A 19,882-nucleotide genomic window follows, 5' to 3' on the forward strand; every position below is an offset into this window, starting at 1 on the left:
CGGTCAGCAACCTGGTTCTCGTCACTGCTGCCATCTTTAGTCTTGACCCCTGACTTGCAGATAATTAAACTCGCCTCCCCTCTGACTGCTGCAGGCGTCACAAGCTTCATGATGCCGCCGCCATTGAACGATTGCCTAGTCTATCATATTTAATCTATAATGAAGTTTGCATTGGCTTTTTCACATTTGATGCACTTAAAGCACATGAAACTGTGATATGTAAATGTACTCTTGTATGCTTAATGTCATCAAACACAGGCTATCATCTGATCGTTTAACTTTCTCTCACAGAATCAGACATGTGCCTCTATTATAAAATGGACAATACCATAGTCACTTTATAAATTATGTTGGTCTGACATAGAAAGTTCAAAATAAGCCAAAATATAATTTTCTTCAACCTTTCAAGCATGTGGCATTATAATTTAAAACAGGCGGAATTTTAGCATATAGCTCAAGGCTCTGTAGCAAAGTACAGTCTCACAGGGAGCCGTTTTAGCAAAAGACTTTCAAGTAACAACACTTTGTCAAAGCGAATGTTTTTTGTTTTTTTTTCTTATTTTAGTCATACTTCAAAGCAGCGCTGGATTTACATTATTAAAGATTCCGTTTGATTTTTTGGGGATTTCTGCGCTGAGGCAGAGCAAAGCAAGCGACCTTTTCCAGCCCTATATTTGATTTTTTTTCCCCAAAAAAAATATTTCACCGCAAGTACACCACAGCTCAGAGCGTGAATAAAAACCTTAAAATAGCACGGCTATGCATTTCTTAAGACCTCAAGGTTAGGGCTACGAGAAGAGCCGGGTCTTCATCCCACTTTCACAAGTAAACAAACATCTCTAATGAAGTCAGGCTTCGCCTGCTATTTTCATACAACACTTGGTGACACTAATCGTAAATTTTCCAGTGATAATAATAATTGCCCCGGCTAATCCTTCCATACATTGGTAATTAGCTGGTGGGAAGTTTATCATCGTGAGTACAGGGGCGACTTGAATTAGTCTTTGGGTGAAAGCAACATCTTTTTCTGCAGCGTCAAGAAATTTGTAGGGACACACACACACACACACACACACACACACACACACACACACACACACACACACACACACACACACACACACACACACACACACACACACACACACACACACACACACACACAAAGCTGAGCAGTCAGAAAAGGGACAATTGTGTCAGCAGAGTGGCAGATGAATATGTGGAGTGCATGTAGTGGGAGATGAAAGACAGGATGGATTGGCCAGCAGTTTAAAAGACTCTTGTCTGTTTAAAGTTAAAGCTAAAGCGAGCCACTCTTCTGCCTTTACAATTAAAATACAGTTAATGGCTTGTCTTGACACACTTGAGACCAAGTCCACTGTTGACATTGTGGAAATGTTCTTTTTGAGTATAAACTCGATTTCCACATGATTAAATGTCTTTCTTTAAGCATTATTGCAATTCCATTTGGCCATATCGATAAGCTGTAAACTGTAACATTTGTGAGGGTATTCCAAGTGTTGGATGAACATTCACAATTCACATCATGAATGGCTGATGAGACTTTTGAAATCATCAGAAATGTTGAGAAAACAACATTTTCTTATTACTTCATCATTTTCATATACTTTGAGAAATGTATTACAGGGTGGGAGAAATGAACAAAGTAGCAGTCAAAAAAGTTGTTTTTTTATAATTGAACAAGAATAATAAGGGAGATTTTTCAGGTGTTTTTCCAAATTAACAATTTAATCAGACTTTTTATTTCTTTCCTGATAAACACTCATGACATCACTGCTTTCTACATCACGAAACACTTAAAGGTTTGTATGATATTCGGAGATTCAGACAAACTATAAAACAAAGTACATTTTATTTTATCTTATAATCTGATGCCTCAATATGGTAGAAGAAAGTGGATCTTGCATCTCTATTGTCAATGCTCAGCTTTTCCAGTGCCTCCTGGAGAGATACAGTAACGCTCTCCTCAGCCCAAGGTCGGCCAGGGACTCGCTGGAGAGGTTGTATATCTCGTGTTTAGTCTGGGAGCTGCTGGGGGTCTCCCCAGATGAACTGGCAGAGGGCGGAGATGTCTGCGTTCCTCCCCTCTGAGTGTTTCCATCACAAACCATGTGTACAGAACAGAAAGACAGAGGGAGTTCTCAACATGTTGCTTTATTGCAAGGGGTGTCCAAACTGTGACCTGCACTTCGTTTGTAATTGACCTGCAGCAAATTTGCAAGTTATTATTGAAATTTCACACAACTGTGTTGTACTTCTGTGTTTTATTACACAAGGAAGCTGATCAACAAAACAAAGATAATTAAATAGAAAATTCAGATAATCTGATTGTTAAGAAAAACAGAAAGTGAGTCTTTGAAAGAAATTTGATGTCCCTGCCATACTGTTCTAGAAAAAGACCTCAAACAGACGGGAAGCTCCGAGCAGCCGCCTGCTAGTCAAAGCAATGACGAGACAACGCCGTAATTCTCCAGCAAGCAGCGACTCGCTTTCACGAGAACTATGCAAACACGCCTCGGCAGACTCCTCGGATAAAACGCTTTCGCCGTATAACTGAGGATAATCTGACTCTCTGGAGTTATGACTGTGTTGGTGGCCTTTCACTGTTGGAAAAGATTACAGCCTGTCGTTGTCGCTCTGCCGCTGTTTAATAGTCACGCTGATGCCGGTTCCACCTCCGCTCATCCTGCTCCTCAGGCGTCATCTCGGCACAGGTTTTCACTCAACGGGGGGGCTGGATCAGACTGGATCTTTCGGCGTATCGGAAAGAGGCCATGTTGTTGGTAACACAACAAGAGATGAAGCCTCACATCTTTGTTTGAGGTTTAACAGTAACCGGGGTGATCAGCCTCCCTCCAGACTCTCTATCCCCCAAAGCACCCTCCTTTTCTTCACTATCTCTTCTGGAAGTGGCAGCAGAAAATTGCTGCTAAAGCAAAGTCGGCCAGTGTCATAAATCACAGGGATAGGGGCAGCAGTGATAAGAGCTATCTGGAAGAAAGTTAGGGAGCAACAGTCCGTATTGACGAGACGATTGGAAGAAGTGGGATTACAACCGGCAAGAAAAAACCAAGGTCCTGAGCTTTAGTCTGTGAGGGTACATAATTTTTTTCATCGCATCTTTGACTGGCCTTTTCTTCAAAAAGAACTCAGGATGGGTCAAAAGTCAGTGGCGGGGGGAAAAAAATGTCTGTCTTGTTCAGTTTCAATTTTCACCAGCGAAGACAGAGGAAGCTGCATGCGTGGTTGTGTCTTTGGGGGATTTTTGGCCAATGAGAATCCCACCAAAGCCATTTAGTGTCTTATCAGCACGAGCCAATCACAGCAGCCGCAGCTGAACGCCTCGGACTATCCATCATGGCAAAGAGAGCAGGCCCCGGGACACCTCTGTCGTTAGATAATGTATAGTGAGGAGAAAAGAGCCAGTGAATGTCCTCGAAGGACCGTAGTCCCTCAATACCAGCTTAATTTCAACGGCGAAACCCAAGTAGGGAAAAAAAAAAACATACAGAACTGGGATACTTCAAACCCTTCCCACACTTTTATCAAGGATTCGGGCCAAACACCAGCAGCACCAGTAAGGTCGCAGCGTTCACCAGATCTGGAGCCACCGCATTGGAACACCGGCTTTGATTAATGGCTCCAGTCCGCACACTGTAAGCTAGTGAGAGAAATAGAGAGCCAGAGGATAAAAACAATCAGAGCCAAAAGCAAAAAAAATGAGAGAAAAGAATGGGTGTTTAGAAGAGCTGGTTCCTCGGGGGGATTTCCCCGGCAGCAGCAGCTGTCTTTAAACTGAAAGAAAGAGCAAGCAGTGGGATGTGAGGTTACGTTCCATCTCTGCCAGAAGGAATTGAGTTTCGGCAAAACGAAATCCGCCACAGAGATTAGAGTGATAATATTTCGGCTGAAATGAGACTCTCCTGCGTCTAGTGAGAGCGGGTGAGAGATTGGAGGAAAAAGAAGTTGGGGGGGGGGGGGGGGGGGTGGAAAACTGTTCATTTTCTCTGAATCTAATATGAGACAGATCAGGTCGATTATATTACCTAACAGCCAGAGTATATTTTTGTTGTTGTTGTTATTGGCAATAATGTCTGCTCTAAACAGTATGATAAAGGCAGAAGAAGAGAAAAAAAAAAAACACCAAAGCCCTCTTTAATGAAAGAGTTTGCAAGAAAAACCCCATGAAGTCTAATCTTCAGCACAGAAACCTGTGACACCGAGCAGAGGGAGATAATAAATCACACTAATACATGAGCTAAGACCTCATTCACACAACAAACATCACTATCGCTTTTTGGGACCAGGAATGAAATGAAATACAGAAAATGTACACACAGACAAGAGCAAACGTAATAAATATAATGGTGAATATACAGTTATCTCTACCTCTGATACTCATATCACACTTGTGTGGATGGATGAAATCTCACCTGGGGATATAAACAGAACTCCATTATTCTCCCGCTGTGGAAATTATTTATTTTCTGAGCACTCCCAGTAAGCCAATACTTATTTGGGGTTTTGAATCTCAAGTTTTGGGAGAGCCGGTACCTGTTGGCCAGCGCGAAACATCTATGTCCCACTTGGCCCGTAAAAGTTGGACATTGACTTATTCCACTCTTGAATTCCTGCCGAGCAATATATCAGCCTCCGAATGGGGAGCCTTTTTGGATTAAATAATGAAAATACATAAATATTATGAGCCAATAAAAAGGTGCCCAGATCACAAAGCCAGGATGGATTAGTTATTTGAGTTTGGGAGAATCAAATTCAAATCAAAGTAAATGTTTGACTTTTTTTTTTTTTTTTTACCTTTACAGTCAATAGTTCAGATTTTATAAAACTTCATGGAATAAAGATGATTCAATTTGGGAGTTTTACAACCAATCAATCAAGTCAAAATTGTGGGAAAATTATGTATTAAATCATGGAGATTTGTTGAATTTACATTAATGACTGCAATCGCGAAATCCTGAAAGGTCTGAATAATGAAATAAAATCATGTCTGTTTTTTTTCTGTTATCTTATTTCATGTTTTAAATATCTTTGTATAATGTGTTCTACCTTCGGGGTGATCTGTGTTGATTGTAGTTTTCCAATAATATTTCACAGGCATTTTCCTCAGTTTTTATCAAAGCTGATTATCTGATAAAGAGGAGCTCCGGGAAGAGTGGAAAATGTGGGTCAGCTTTACTGTGTAGTTGGTAATTTGTTTGGACAGTTTCCCTCTAAAACAAGAAAATGCATTGTCAAACATCAAATTATAGGAGATGGTTTTCTAAGTGTTTGTGGTTTTCGCATAACTCCCCCTGACAGCCCACCTGGACTCCGGTCTGAAGAAACGTGGCTGGATTTGAGGTCATTCCAGTGAAAATCCATTGGGAAGAAGTAAAGCACATGAATGCTCAAACTCATCCTGTGTCGTTTTTTTTTATCCACCACCTTGAGACACAATGGACATAATGTCATTCTAAATGGCCACCATTTCAACCAGCATGACTTCATCTGTTCGAATTGCGAAACGCGTCTGCGTCGGACATCTGTCTGGTACTGTTACAAGATGTGGCAGTTCAGATGTTTCTTTCCATTACTGGCAAGAGTATTGTCGAGTTGATGTAAAGGGGCCACTCCCATTGTCTTGTTCGTAATGTGTCTTTGGATCAGCACAGTCAAGATTGATGGCATTCACAGATGACGAGGCTTGCTGGCCAAATAAGCTGCTCAGACGTTTTAATTTATTTGTGTCCAGCAACCGCGATCACGACGCATGAGCTTCAAACTGAGCAATCTAAGTGTAATACCGGGTAACTGTCAAGGATTAAAAGACGGGACTCGGTCTCCCCTTCTGCTGTGTTTTTCAGGTGAATGTGGCTGTCACGTCACATTTAGATCAAATTAAAAACCTTTCTGAAACTCACTTGTCCTGAAAACTTCCATTTCTTCCCTAGGTGACTGAGCCGAGCCCTACCCTATAATTTCCTTTGCCCCTGGGGAACTTTCAGTCTCTCTCATGTTTCACCACCAGACTGGAGGCGCTCCACAGGCAACCGAGGAGGCAGGAGTTCATGGACTCGTAATGAGTGACGCAGCCAAATCCATTGGCCTTTTACTCGGTCCTGAAATGACTGCACATGCTGGGTGAGCGAGATCCATCGCGCTGCTTCTTGCCTGGCGGTGAGCTGTATAGGATTTCCATGCACCTGACGAGCCTTGAAAGACATTCTACCTCGAGTGACCCACAGGGTCGACGCTGCAAGGAAAAGTCATTTAGTCCTCCTCTTCTTCTTCCTCCTCCAGAACCAGATGAGTTGGGAACTTCCCCCTCTTCTTCCATCAGCAGCTCCTGTCTCTCTTCTCTTTCAAGTGTTGAAGTTTCTCCAATGACATATAAACGTCCCACTTCGTTCCCCTTAATGCACAGTGGCAGGCAGTAAAATTAGAGGGGGGGGCATAAAATGAAGTCCAGAGGATGAGCGTGGTGGAGTGGGAAGAAGCCTGGAAGGATATTGTATTCTAATAGAGGGGGTTTTTTTGGTTGTTTTTTTTTTTTTTTTTTTTATCACTGGCCGGGTCTTGGTGTTACACAGCGGCTTCCAAGCACCTGTCTCTTATTGGAAAATGACACTCTGCTTCCCAGTGTTGTGCACTTTATCATTGCCATGGCAGGGAAAGTGCTGGCAGACATATTTACGGCTATCTGCACCATCTCCCGGGCACCTACACACTTCCTCTTCCACGCGTATATAGCGCTGCATTAAAGCCATTTACCCACTGCACATAAGCCTCGCAAAAGGCGGCCATGGATTTGACTCCCATACAGTGTGCAAATATATAATCAGCTTAACAGTGTTTTGATGTATGTTGCATTATGAACACATGCCGACTGCCTGCTTTGATTCATGTCGCACGCGCCGCTCTTTCACACCAACGTGGCTGAGCTTAAATCGCTTAAATCACTCGCTCATGAGGGAAACCGTCGGGTCCCCACCTGGCCTCAATTCTCCGGATGTCGCCTGTAAAGTCTCCCAGCAACCGAGCCAAAGCTAGGAATTTGATACTGCTCCTGCTCAAGAAAATCATGGCGAGAGAAACTCACCCATGACACACATTTTGTCACACAGGAAAGATTTCAGAGGGAGAAAGCCGGGGCACACAGATCAGTTTCAAACATGTCCGACGGCCTGAAGGTATCAGCCCTGAGCCCCTCGTGGGCTCGACCGCTCTCACAAGGTGAAAAGGTAAAAGTCTGAGTGCAATGTGACTGCAAGGGTGTAAACAGTGATATGGTCGCACTTTGTGGCACATCAATTTAAATTCAGTACAACCACATGGATCCATCTTCTTTACGACCGTTATCTAGGGTCACAGGGGTCACCCCAAGTACTTTGTTCAACTAAGTGATAGTAGAAGTGAGAAAGTACAGGTTCTGAACTCTACTGAGGTACAAACGTGAAAGTGAATATTCAAACACAATATTTGCGAACAAATAACAGGTATTCACAGCAGCTTCAGTTAATGACTAAATACTGTCCTCGTTAATGACTGTTAACAGGCTCTGCTCAATGTAAAACATACAACTTTCTTATGACTTTATAGTATTTATAGAACTTGATCGTCATCCTATATTTGTGAACATTTGTATGTTCATTATGCTCAAATCATACCCTCTGCTGCTTTGATTATGTTTACCTTAGTGTTAATTTGTGCCTTTAAATATAGCAAGGACAAAACTGTAATTCACAGTTTTGCTAAACTTGTGCAAAACATCTAATATGGAAACGTGAAAAATGACATTTTACAGGTGATACGTTGATGCATTTACTCTTTGTGACTCTGCTCTGTGTTGTTAGATGTCATACATAGGGATGTTATCTATCGAAACTGACACAAGTATCAAATCATTTTTATTGAAATGATAAGAAAATAGATGTGTTACTTCTGTTTCTATAGCGATTTCTGCTGCCGAAGTAACAAAATGCCATGAACGGTGGTGCCACCTACTGCATGGGAAGGTTTGCACTTCATGTTTTATGTATAGGTATCCTCATTTCTCAACAGTTTGACCAAAACCTACAGGGCACTTCACATGATCTGAGGAGGGAGCAGACCTCTGAACCTGACGCTACTACGGCGTAGCCGCCAGGTTACACCGGCTCAATCAGTGAGTTCAGCTTTTAAAGCCAGAGTCACTGAGCCTGGTGCCTCGGGACTTGCTGCATATTGATCACGGCCTCTCGTACAGTCGACAAACACAGACACAAAGCCAGGGCCCGGCCGGCTATCACATTACCATATCCACTCTAACATGATGGTGGCCATTGATTGCACTCATCCCTATGGCTGCTAATAAATACCTTGTTGCTACGGCTGCTGTAGTTTTCCCCGAGCTTCCATCTATTCAATATGGATCCCCCGTGCTGCGTAAATTCCCCATTTGCTCTAAGTAGGACCACCTGCCATTACCTTCTAATAAAGATTAAATATATAATATATAAAGATTCAAGATCTTGGATAATGGTGTCGAGGCCAATAAAGGCGTAATGATAATAGATGACTTTAAGAGGAGCTGAGCTATCAGCTCAGGCAGGGAGAAAATAAGGAAATGAATAGTGCGTGCGTGTGTGTGTAAAGTATTTGCCGTGTACAACACAGAGATAGCAGGCTGTCTGGCAAGCTTCCATTTCTTTAATTATTTTTCCTTTCTATCCCACTGACAGGTTCTCACTCATTCAGAACGCGGTGACAGTTTGTGAGTGACATTTATCGAGCCGCTCACTTCTCAGTCCTCTATGTTGGCCTCTTTTACAGCTTCTCTGTAGGAGGCAAAACCTTTTGCCCTCAAGGGGTTTCCTAAACTAGTGTGTAAAATATGAATTAGATGTGTTGTCATATGCATTTATCCCCTCAGATCAGAATTAAGGCCTCTTTAGTATAGAAAAACCAAAACACAATTGTAAAAAAAAGTCTTACTGGACAAATAATTACATACAAAGTATGAAATAATATATTTACTAAAAAAAATTTAATTGTAATGCCGAGCTCATAAAATGTACCCAAAACAGCACAGTCACAACAAAAAATTTCAATAGTGTTGAGGTGGAAAAGTATCACAGACTCTATCTGCGTCAACAGAAAATATAAAAGGACAGATTATCAAACTGACTCTAAATAAACGCCGATGTCCATTGGGTTTTTAACAAATCGATCGCCAGGTATCGAGGGGTTTCTGACCAAGGACAGAGTACAATTGACAAAATAATCTTCTCCTATAACCTGAGAAACCTGAGAAAACAGGGAAGGGAAACAGTGATTTCTTTCATCATGAACCCACTGTCCCAACGTGAGGGTGGGGGGGGGGGGGGGGGGGGGGGGGTGCTAAGCTAGAGGGAAGTGAGGATGATTCACAAAGAAACATAAATAGACAGAATCAGGAAGAAAAACTGTGTGAAAGTGCAGACAAAGCAGATGGAGTCTCGTCTTCCTTCAGAAAACAAGCATCGAGTTCCGCTCGTTATCGAGGGCCGTTGTCCCTCTGGCGTTTACCCATGAGCGCCGTGGTTTGGACAACCGTCCCATCCTGTTCCAGGAGAGACGCAACGTCCGATGCGGTCGAGGTGGAGGGGCAGGTGCTGCGTCCTCCGTAGCGGTAAAACAGCCAGGAGGGACAATGGAGGCAATTCCTGTCTGGCACGCAGTCAGGCTCTCACGGGAACAGGAAAATGTGTGCGTGTGTGTGTACACTTGCTTGAAAGTGAAAATCTGGCTGGGCAGCATGCATAGCGGGGAGGAAAAGAAAAAAACCTGCAAAGCACTTGAATGTGACATAAGGTCAGCACTATATATGCACACTCAGGCACACATACAGACCATAAATGCCTTTCTGTGGGTCTGTTAGAAAAGTCAAGTGATCCTTTTGAGTTACATTATCCTCTAAACTCTGCCTCTGACTTGAAGGAAATGGAGTTAGAGGAATTTCCCCGGACTATGAAATCAGAAAAACCTCAGATGCTGTGAGTCTTAAAGGCTTTCCAGATTCAGGAACAACGTGGGGTCATGCCAGGTGAAGATATGTTGGACAGAGGGAGAAGTAATAAATCATGCTTTTATGATGGCTTATTTTATTTTTTTAATAATGGGGTGGGGGGGTAATATAATTGAAGTGGTATGTTACAGGAGCCCTCCCCTGCTTTTATTTAATAGATAATAATATATACAAGCTGCCCTCAAACATTCCAATGCAGGTGAGTTGAATTGGAGGCTCTCGGAATTTTTCACACTCATCGAGTTTGCCGATTAAAATAAAATACGGGTGCAATTGTTCTGTGAGAGTGGCCCATTTCTGGAACACTGTGAAACTAACAAAGCAGAGTGAGAATGGGATGAAAAGAGGCTTTTGGTCCACTTCCCACTAAATTGTGGTGCAGTTCGATTAAAGTTTTATGGGTATGTGAATGCAGTATGAACCAAAGAGCTCTAAACCGAACAAACACGAGACGTGACTGGAGTCAGAAGCACCATATTTTTGAAAGTAGATCCTCTGTACTGGTGCTAGCTGACGGATTACCATAATTCAGTGGATTACATATAGTCCCTCACACAACATTATGGAGGCTATGTTAAAGAAAATATTCACAGCTCTATAAATAACCCAACAACTGTTCTTAAAGTTGATGTATAGGATTTGTGTTTGATGATAACCAGATTGTAGTTGCGATCACACAATTTGTGTAATTGTGTAATTATCACTATATAGAAAAATGTGTGCGCATGGGGAGCAAAGCCAGGCTAGTGGTCCGATTCTAAAGATGAATGATTGTAGTTTAAAAAAGATTTTGCGGACGTCAGAATGCAGCTACAAATGAGGAAACTATACAAAAAATAGGCCAGCATGAGTTTTGCCTCCTCTCATAAAAATGTCATTGCAGATTACAATGTAATGATATGTGCCTTTCCTCCCAGTCATTCAGAAATGTGCTTCTTATGGAAATGTGGGAGGAAACATCCAATGGTATAAACATGAAACTCCAAGGTGTCCCTCTGTACACTGTGAAAAACCTGAACTCTGGAGATAATACTCTCCAGTTCCCCCAAAGGCAAATATTATATACTGTGAGTCATTGCAGTCCTGCAGGTGCACTCTGCACTTTGGGCCACGCCAGAGGCTTTGTTTTAGCGCTGCTGCCATTATTTGTTTGTACTGGAAAGGAAGAATTTAAAATGATCCTCTGGGGTGCTGTGGGCTAAGAGGGAGCTAAAGTGGAGACGCAGGGAGGAGGAGGAGGAGGAGGAGGAGGAGGAGGAGTACAGTAGTCTGGTTGAAAGTCAAACTCCTTTGTGTCGGCTGTTAGAGGAAGAGGAGGAGGAGGAAGAGGAGGCTTTGGTGACACTTGGTAGCCTCAGTTGACTTACTGTATCGCAAAAGATTACTTTGTGTAGCTTGTGTTCCCTGGTAGTGGGTGAACAATCCAACATTTCACAATGACAAGAAAACCCAATATTGAAGAATTTATTTATCTATATTTTTTTAACAATATTGGCCAGTTATCCTTGTGTTACCTTTTCTGACACTTCCTGCGTTAAACCCTAAAACTCAGTATGATCCCCCCCCTCCTCCACGGTCCATATTCCTACTGAATACCTTCCTTCTCTGGAGCTTTCTGTCCCCCTTGAGTTCACCTGAGGACACCTCTGTTACCGTTTGACAGGTGTACCGCCTCCACCTGCCACTGTCCCCAGAGCACGCTGGCAGCTTGATCCCCCCGAGCCACACTGCTCACAGTCATCAGCTGTGGCTCGCTTGGTCGAGCGAATCATTTTTCAGTCCCAAGGTTGGCGGTCCGATCTTTTATTTCACCTTTTTTCCATGTGTCAAGGTGTCCTTGGGCAAGACACTGGACTTAATGGGATCTGAGCACCTGTGACGGCAGCTATCATCAATAATGTGTGAATGTGGGAGTGTATACATGAGGTCTATTTGCCACTGGTATGCCAGCATAGTACCACATTTATATTGAATGGTGTATTTGTTGAGGGCCGCAGAAAACCCATTCAATGCAGCCAAGGAGAGGCCATGTTCTTCCCTATTAACCTTTTGAGAGGGAATTGTGATAAAAAGGAATTAGTTTAAGATAAATCTTTTTTTTTTGAGGGGGGGGGTTCCATTTCAAAATTATTTTATTTTAAGTGGAATAGAGCTAAAATATAATCCTAAAATAACCTTTGGTTTGAAACTGTAGCTGTAAAGGCTGGGCGATTAGGGATCAGGATCAGTCGTGAAACTGCATGAAAGCCATTTTTTGTTTTTATTTTCTTGTCAGAATGAGGAATTTGGTAGGAAGATTGTCAGTGACGCTGCAAATTTTACTTTCGGATGCAAGCAGACCATAGCAGCAGCGACAAGCACATTATATATCAAGATTTACCAGTTATTTTTAAATTAGCTTGACTTGGCCTCAATTCCCCACACGTTGAAACTCTCCGATCCATTAGAGTGTTAAGTTTGGAGGCTACATTGCAACACAGACTTGTTTTAATTACAAAGTGAACTTTGTTCATAAATGTACTGAACCATTTCATCATATGGAGATGGCATTACAACACACGTGATAAATTCATTGGTGTTTTCTGCTTTACACTTCCCAGCAAGCATGGCTCTATCTCAGTGAGCATTAGCTGAAATCCAGTTTTTCGTCGTCGCTTTGACTCGTGATTCGGATAACAAATAGTCATTTGAACTGTTTGCGTTTGTCCCTCTGCATTTCGTGTGCGGTTGGTTTTGTGTGACGCACTGGAGTCTCGCAGGAAGAGGCATGTTTACATTTCTTGCTGCTTTTGGAAACAGGACTGAAGCTGGTTACCATGAGATTATACTCAATAAACAATACACAACATAATCACCCACCTACAGGAACAAAGACTATATTTACAAAACTTCCGAAGGAGACGCCGATGACATTGCTCGACTGAAGTAATCTCTGAAATGAGCTTGAAGGAAAATAATACGAATAGAAAAGGGATGCTTGTATTTAATCCGTTGCTACGAGTTTAGCGTTCAGATGTAATTGTTATTGGCCTTTTTTAAACATATAAAACATAGTATGTAGTGGCTTACACCATCGTCTCACACCCAGATTATCCCTGGTTCAATTCTGAGTTCTTGGGCCTTTCAGAAGGGAGTTTGCATGTTCAACAAGCGAGCAACCAGGCATCTTTAATCACACATCCCAACACGTACACTCCACTTAATGTATTGTTTTCATGTGAATAGTTTCAGAATAAAGCTTCGCCCTGACCCCCTAGCTTTTTCCAAGCCCACATTTGTCTTTATAACTATCTTTTCTGTAAATACCACAGTAGAACTGCAGAATTTTCTGAATCGTGTGCACAGCCCTCCTAATGTGCTCTGTTCAAAGCCCTTTATCATTGTAAAAACACCAATTGAAAGCACAAAGAAAATACTTCAGCTGAGGTCAACTTCCCTTTGTTATCCTTACACGGCTCCTTTTTGTCGAGATGATCAAACATGATTTCAGCAATATTGCATTAGCACGCGTTGCCTTATTTCACATCACCCAGGCCTCAGTAAAGGACCGTCCTGTATCCTTCACAAATGAAATGCTCACACACAGATTGCAGTTGGCATCCGAAGCCAAGATGGGAAGATAAGTGTGTAAAACAGCTCTTATCCAGAGGAAGTGGAGCTCCGCAGGGAGGCTGCCGGGGGCCAGAATGCAGAGAGGAGGAAAAGGGAAGGATATTATCAGCATCTCCATCTGCACAGGGTGGCACAAGGCAAGATGGGAGACACACCTTTTCATTAACCTTCACCTTCCTCCCCTTGTTCTCGCGTGTGCCTACGTGTGCCTGTGTTCACGTGGCACATGAAAGGTGGGAAGAGCAAGCTGTGGAAAGTTCCAGGGTGACACGGGCGGAAATCAAATGTCGAATTGTTCATCAAAGAGAAGCTAAAGGGTTTGTTTTTTTTCCATGCGCTCAGTGCGAATTCAGTGGTTTCCGATATGTACAGTCGGACTGATAAGAGATCATTAAAATATGTCGCATTGCAGAGTTTAAAGCCACCTCACCAGCAAACCAGACAAAACCTGGCAAACAATTGTGGTAGGCATTCTACATTTCTTGTGGTATTTAGCTATTATTACACATGTTTTCCATTTGAGTTGGGGCTTTTTTTAAAAGCCCTTTTTGGCCCAGAGTTAAAAGTCCTTTTGAAAACGACTTTGTGTGCATAAATATAATGAAAACAAGCTCAAATGTATATTTAGGTTTAATGTTATCAAAGGTTCGTGGAGTCACTATAGAAGGCCTACAGGTTGCAGACCCCTGTAATAAATTATTGAGGTAAGTTTTATCCTTTCTGAGGAACTCCATGTGATCTTTAGGCTATTAGAGTATTTTACTTTAAAAGTGGAAGACATGGAAAGAGCCAACACACTTTCAACTGATAAACTTATTACACTTATAGTTCTGAATAACATTCTAATAAAAAAAACTATAATAGCTTTGTCTATTTCCTTTCTTGTGAGTTATTTTGAATATTTACAGAAAAAGATACTTATTACACTCTAAATGATGTAATATGAGGTGCATTAATGTTCTGATTTTACCCATTCAAAGTGTTGTACTTGCCTGGTTATTCATACAGTGACCTTTGAATGCCTGTGTATATGGGCTGCGACTACTTCTTGGCAAACGGGGGCCCTGTGACTTCCTGCAGCCTCTGCAGGTGTCCTGGCAAACACTGCTGCATCCAAGAAATAGTTTCCACATGTAACACCCATAAAACTCTGCTCGGTTATAGCTCTTGGCAAGGAACTCAAACTATTCCTTTAATGCCACCAAACGTCTACAGATCTTTCGGTGTAGCCATCTTTCAGGGTATACATTTCATTCATTTATTCTATTCAGCGAAACTCGGTTTAGTGGTGCAGGCCTGAGGCTCTTCCACTCTTCTAATGTTTATATTCTCTGCTCCCCCCCCCCCCCCCCCCCCCCCCCCCCTACCTCGACATCCTGTGGGTGTTCGCTGCTGTAACTTTCCATCAGGCATCCATAAAGTTTAATTTCATCCTATCTGCCTCTGTCAGTGTAACTAATTCAAGACGTGTTGACCCGCGGAGCAATATTTTTCAGAAACGGTTGACCTTTGTCTGCCTCCGAGAGCTGTGATGTGGAGACCTGTAGCTTAACGCCGACTGACAGCCCCGCGGTGTAAGATTTGATTGGTGCCAAAGGGTGTGCCGGGATGCCGACATGAAGAACGTAAAAAAAAAAAAAACGGGGAGGAAAAAAAAAAAGAAATTGGGCTGTTAACATTCATGAGAAATGATGACGGTGTCAAAGGGAGAGCATCCACTTGTCATTTCTCAGACTGCACTGATCTATTGGACTGGCCGTCTCTCTTCAGCTCATCTCTCTTTTGCTCACTGGCTCATTCTGCACGTTCCGTCTTCCATTCATGCATTTGTCATCTTTCCTGTTCTACTTCTTTCCCCTCATCCTTCTTTCCTTCCCTTCAGTCTCCCTTCCATGTCTCATTTTCCATCATTTCTTCCTTCACTCCTCATTTCATGGTTTGTTTTTCCTGTATTTCCTTCATCGCTCCCATCTGTGACCATCCCCCTGCTGATCCACATGTTCTTTTGTTTCTCCTCTTGTTCATCTTTCCTTAATTTCCCCCTGTCATCTTTCCATCATTCCATTATTTCCCACCCTCTCACCTTCCTTCCTTTCCTCTTTTTTTCTTTCAATCTTCTCCTTTTGTTTCCTCTCCTCACTCAGATCTCTCCCTCTTTCCAAGCCTCCTCTATTCCTTGGCTCCTTCTTTACCAATTTTTGCAGTTTGTTGGCTTTTTCCAGCACCACCATCCGTCATATCATCCAGACGCATAAAAACACCTTCACCGGTCTGGACGCACAAACATCTCTGCTGACTCTGACAAGAGGAGGCTGTGCCGTGGCACCATGCAGACGTTTGCCGTCACGAGGCGGCGACTAAAATGTCATGCGTTAGCATACCCTTGCTTCTCAGCCACCTGTCCGCGAGCGGCTGGCTCCATCCTTCCCCAATCCCGAGTGCCATTGTCACAACAGTGGGGGGGGGACATGTGACTGTAAGCTTTAATGGGCAGTCTAAATCACAGGCCTGTCACTTTGTCCCTTCATTCAGATTAATGTGCACGCCAGGCGACCAGGCATTAAGCCCCGCGGGCCCCCTCAATGACACACCTCGGTGCTCCGATCGAGACTCGCCACCGTGCACCTGCTGCACAGAAACACACTCCGGTAGCGAGGCTCGTCATCGTCACCGAGAGACACATGCAGTCAAAATACAAATGTGCACTCTCGCTGCAGGAGAAGCCAATAAAATGTGTCTCCAACTGGAGTTTTTACCTCGTTTCACCATCCTCTGGCCTTCGGCTGGCCACGGAAACACACACCTAAGACATCTCAAGACAGATTTGAGTCATTTTTATGCAGTTGTGAAGCTAATTTTGGATGTAAGATGGAATGAAAAAAGGCCACATGGTGGTTTTAAAGGTCAGCCTTTTGTTGAGCAGGCTGCTTGTCATGGCTCCTGTGTGGATGTGGGTTTTCTGCAGGTACTCTAAATGTGACTCTAAAATTACCATTTGTGACAGAGGGTCTGTCTACCTGTGTTATCAGCTGGGTTACCTCCGAGATTGAGTAATTGCCAGAAAAGCAAAAAAATCTAATCAGAAAAAAAAAAAAAAGGAATAGATACATGTAGTCATACAGCTTAGGTGCCTAACACTAAGGTAAGATAAGATAAGATAAGATAAGATAAGATAAGATAAGCCTTATGAGACAGTACAAATACAACTCAAAGAGTATAATTATATTAAAAACAAAACGTATTCTTTCTAAAGAATAAGTTTGAGCCTGGAATAGGCCTCAGATACAACTATTGATTGTGAGCACTGGGACAAATGAGTTGCTCTCTCTAATTTCTTGGGACGAAAGATGAAGTGGCAGCAGATGTTGTTGCCTTTAAAATGTTCATAAGTCACGCCCGTGTCCCCAACTCTTTGTTTCTCAGAGCTCGGGTCTAATTCTCAACAGCAGCTGGCTAATTCCAGTGAAAATTGTTTCATCATCTGTTGGGGGAGAGAAGAAGCGAGGAGATCTGAAAGGAGGCTCTGCCCTCATTTGGCTGCAGACAGAAATGCAGCACACGGTAGAGAGATCTTACACACACTCAGTCCTTTTTATCTTTTCAGATATTCCCTTTGAAGGCAACATTTTGAGTTATTCCCTTGCTCTGCTAAACACTGGCATCGAATGTATTGACATTTTTTTGCCACCACACTGTGAGATTCCAATATCTGACTCTGTTACAGTATGAAAAGATCTTGTGCCATTTTGGATTAAAGATTATTTATTTGAGAATGTAAACTCTTCTTCACGAACAAAATCCACAGTGAAGAAAATATACTAAAAATATCAAGAAATACTAGAACACTTAGCAACAACTCACCATAACTGTTGTTGCTAAGCACCCCCCCCCCCCCCCCCCCCCCCGCCCCCCCAACAGGGAATTGGAGGATTATTAGCTTGATCCTGATAAACCTGCTTCTGGGTTTAAGGTATAATACTTGCCCAACAAAGGTAAATATGATGAACTTCAATCTCAGCTGTGCCCTGATTTCTTGTACTCCAGCACCCAGTACTGAGAAAGTCACTATTAAAGGATTAGCTGAAGATTTATATGTGGAGCTTTTGTCCTTCCTTGGTATAAATATCAAGTTGAAAATATTAACATATCACACAAAAATGATTTAAAGGAGGGGATATGCCTGCTGGTGATCTCATGGATCAGTTGTGTTCACTACAATTAATGTCATAATAAACTTTAAATGGATTACCGTTGGAGGTAACCAGGATCTTCCTCACAAAGGAAAATTGAAAGTTTGTATTTTAGTAAATGACATTTTTCATGGGGGAAGTTCAGCTCAAAGCTCCGACTTATCAAGATTTATCGAGGCATAGCTTAGAGTAACAGTTGAACTTCCACTGTGTTTTGGAAAATCAACGAACAATTTGAGGGGAATCACTATTTTAATCATGCCCTTGAACCAGTAAGAGACCATGTTTGGGATGATATCACCTCCTCCAATAGAGACAGTGCCATATATGATCAGGAACTCGACATCTGCTCTGCACATTTCGGTTTGACGAGTGGCTGATCGAGTTCATTTGCAGTGCAAGGGCTCAGAGAAATGGGACTATTTCCAGAACTATGGTCTTTTCTGCATTACATTTGCATCCTATAGAAACGTCGTCTTTCGCGAAACACAACAGGACGTGGAAAAAGATCACACTTAGTTATTACGGTAACCCAATAAAGACGCTGTTACAAGAAGCATTTTAGCATCTTTCATCTTGCAGTTTTGGGTTTCCCGGCACCAAACCATTCAGAGTACAATGCTACAAACTGGTTTGTGCACATTGTGAGGAGACCAAGTATTGACCCGGCATTTAACTTGAATGCTAATGCTGCAGTGTGTCTGCACAATAACTCAAAATTCTCTACGCAAGCCAAACATCGATTATTTCAGGCAACAGCAATCTCAAACAAACAAACAAAAAAAATCTTCAACCACCTTTTATTGTGAAGTTTGTCCATTTTCTTTCCACCCGACTATGAAGTTTATGTCGATTCAATAGCTCCACATAAATGAATATTTCCGGCACATTACTTTTTCTTCAGCTCTCCTTCAAATGCTCTATTTTTTGCAAGTTCATTGTTTGTCTGTATGCAGCCCCTTACGTTATAGCTGAACATTGCTTGATTTTTATAGCGCCGTTAAAAGCTGTAATCATTAAGACATTTGTCACAATGATTACTCTATGAATTGGCCTCCCTCGGTTAGGCATTCTTGTAATTTCCGGACCTCCAGTTCAGACAGGCTCTGTATTACGCCAATTAGAGCGGTGAGTCATATCTCGGACCATCTCTCAACTCAGCCTCCTCGACTTCTGGTACACCGTCGAGGTCCAAACAACAAGCAAGTGCAGTCAAAATCATTCAGTTTTTTCAATTTTTGGGGGGGGGTGTTTTGTGTGTTTCTGGAAAAACTACTTCATCACAAACTACGTACTAATTTTGCTTATTTTCAAAACGATGACAGGACAATTACAGAAACACAGACTGAGACGCTGCCCACACAGGAACCCAGCAACACAGACAGACAAACAAGAAGAAGCACAATTCAACCACTATATATAGGCCATATATACGCTGCTGTCAATAGGTGCAGGCAATCACACAATCAGGCGCAGGTGAAACGCATCAGGGCAGAGAGCAGCAATCAGACAGGAGGAGGGGAAGTCAAAGAGCCTGAAACAAGAGACAGAGTTAGAATTTCTGCCACAAGAATCTATAGGACAATAAGGCAATAAAAGGCAATAAAATCCACAAGTGTCATTGTGTGTATGTCAATAAAATGGAGAATAGTTTTGCATTTGATTTTTTTTTTTTTTTTTTTTTTTTGGGGGGGGGGGGTGGTTTAAATATCATGCATATCCAGGTACAGTTCATCTTGGGAGTTGTAATTTTTATTTTCTCACTTTTACCAGCAGATTGTACCAAATGCTGTGTGATTAATTAGTTAATGTTCTGATGATGCCAGTGGTGAGCTATCGTGACTTATACAGTATGTACCCTCTATTTGGTTTAGAAAACTGCTGTTACTCTTCATTTTGAGACTTACTCTTGTTAAAATGAGTTGAAGTATCTGTTATGAGGTTGCAGTGTGAAGATTTGGCTTAAAAGATTCGATAATAAATCAATAAAATCCGCATATTAGGCGTGAACATA

This window comes from Blennius ocellaris (assembly GCF_963422515.1).
Source record: "Blennius ocellaris genome assembly, chromosome: 19".
Classification (NCBI taxonomy): Eukaryota; Metazoa; Chordata; class Actinopteri; order Blenniiformes; family Blenniidae; genus Blennius; species Blennius ocellaris.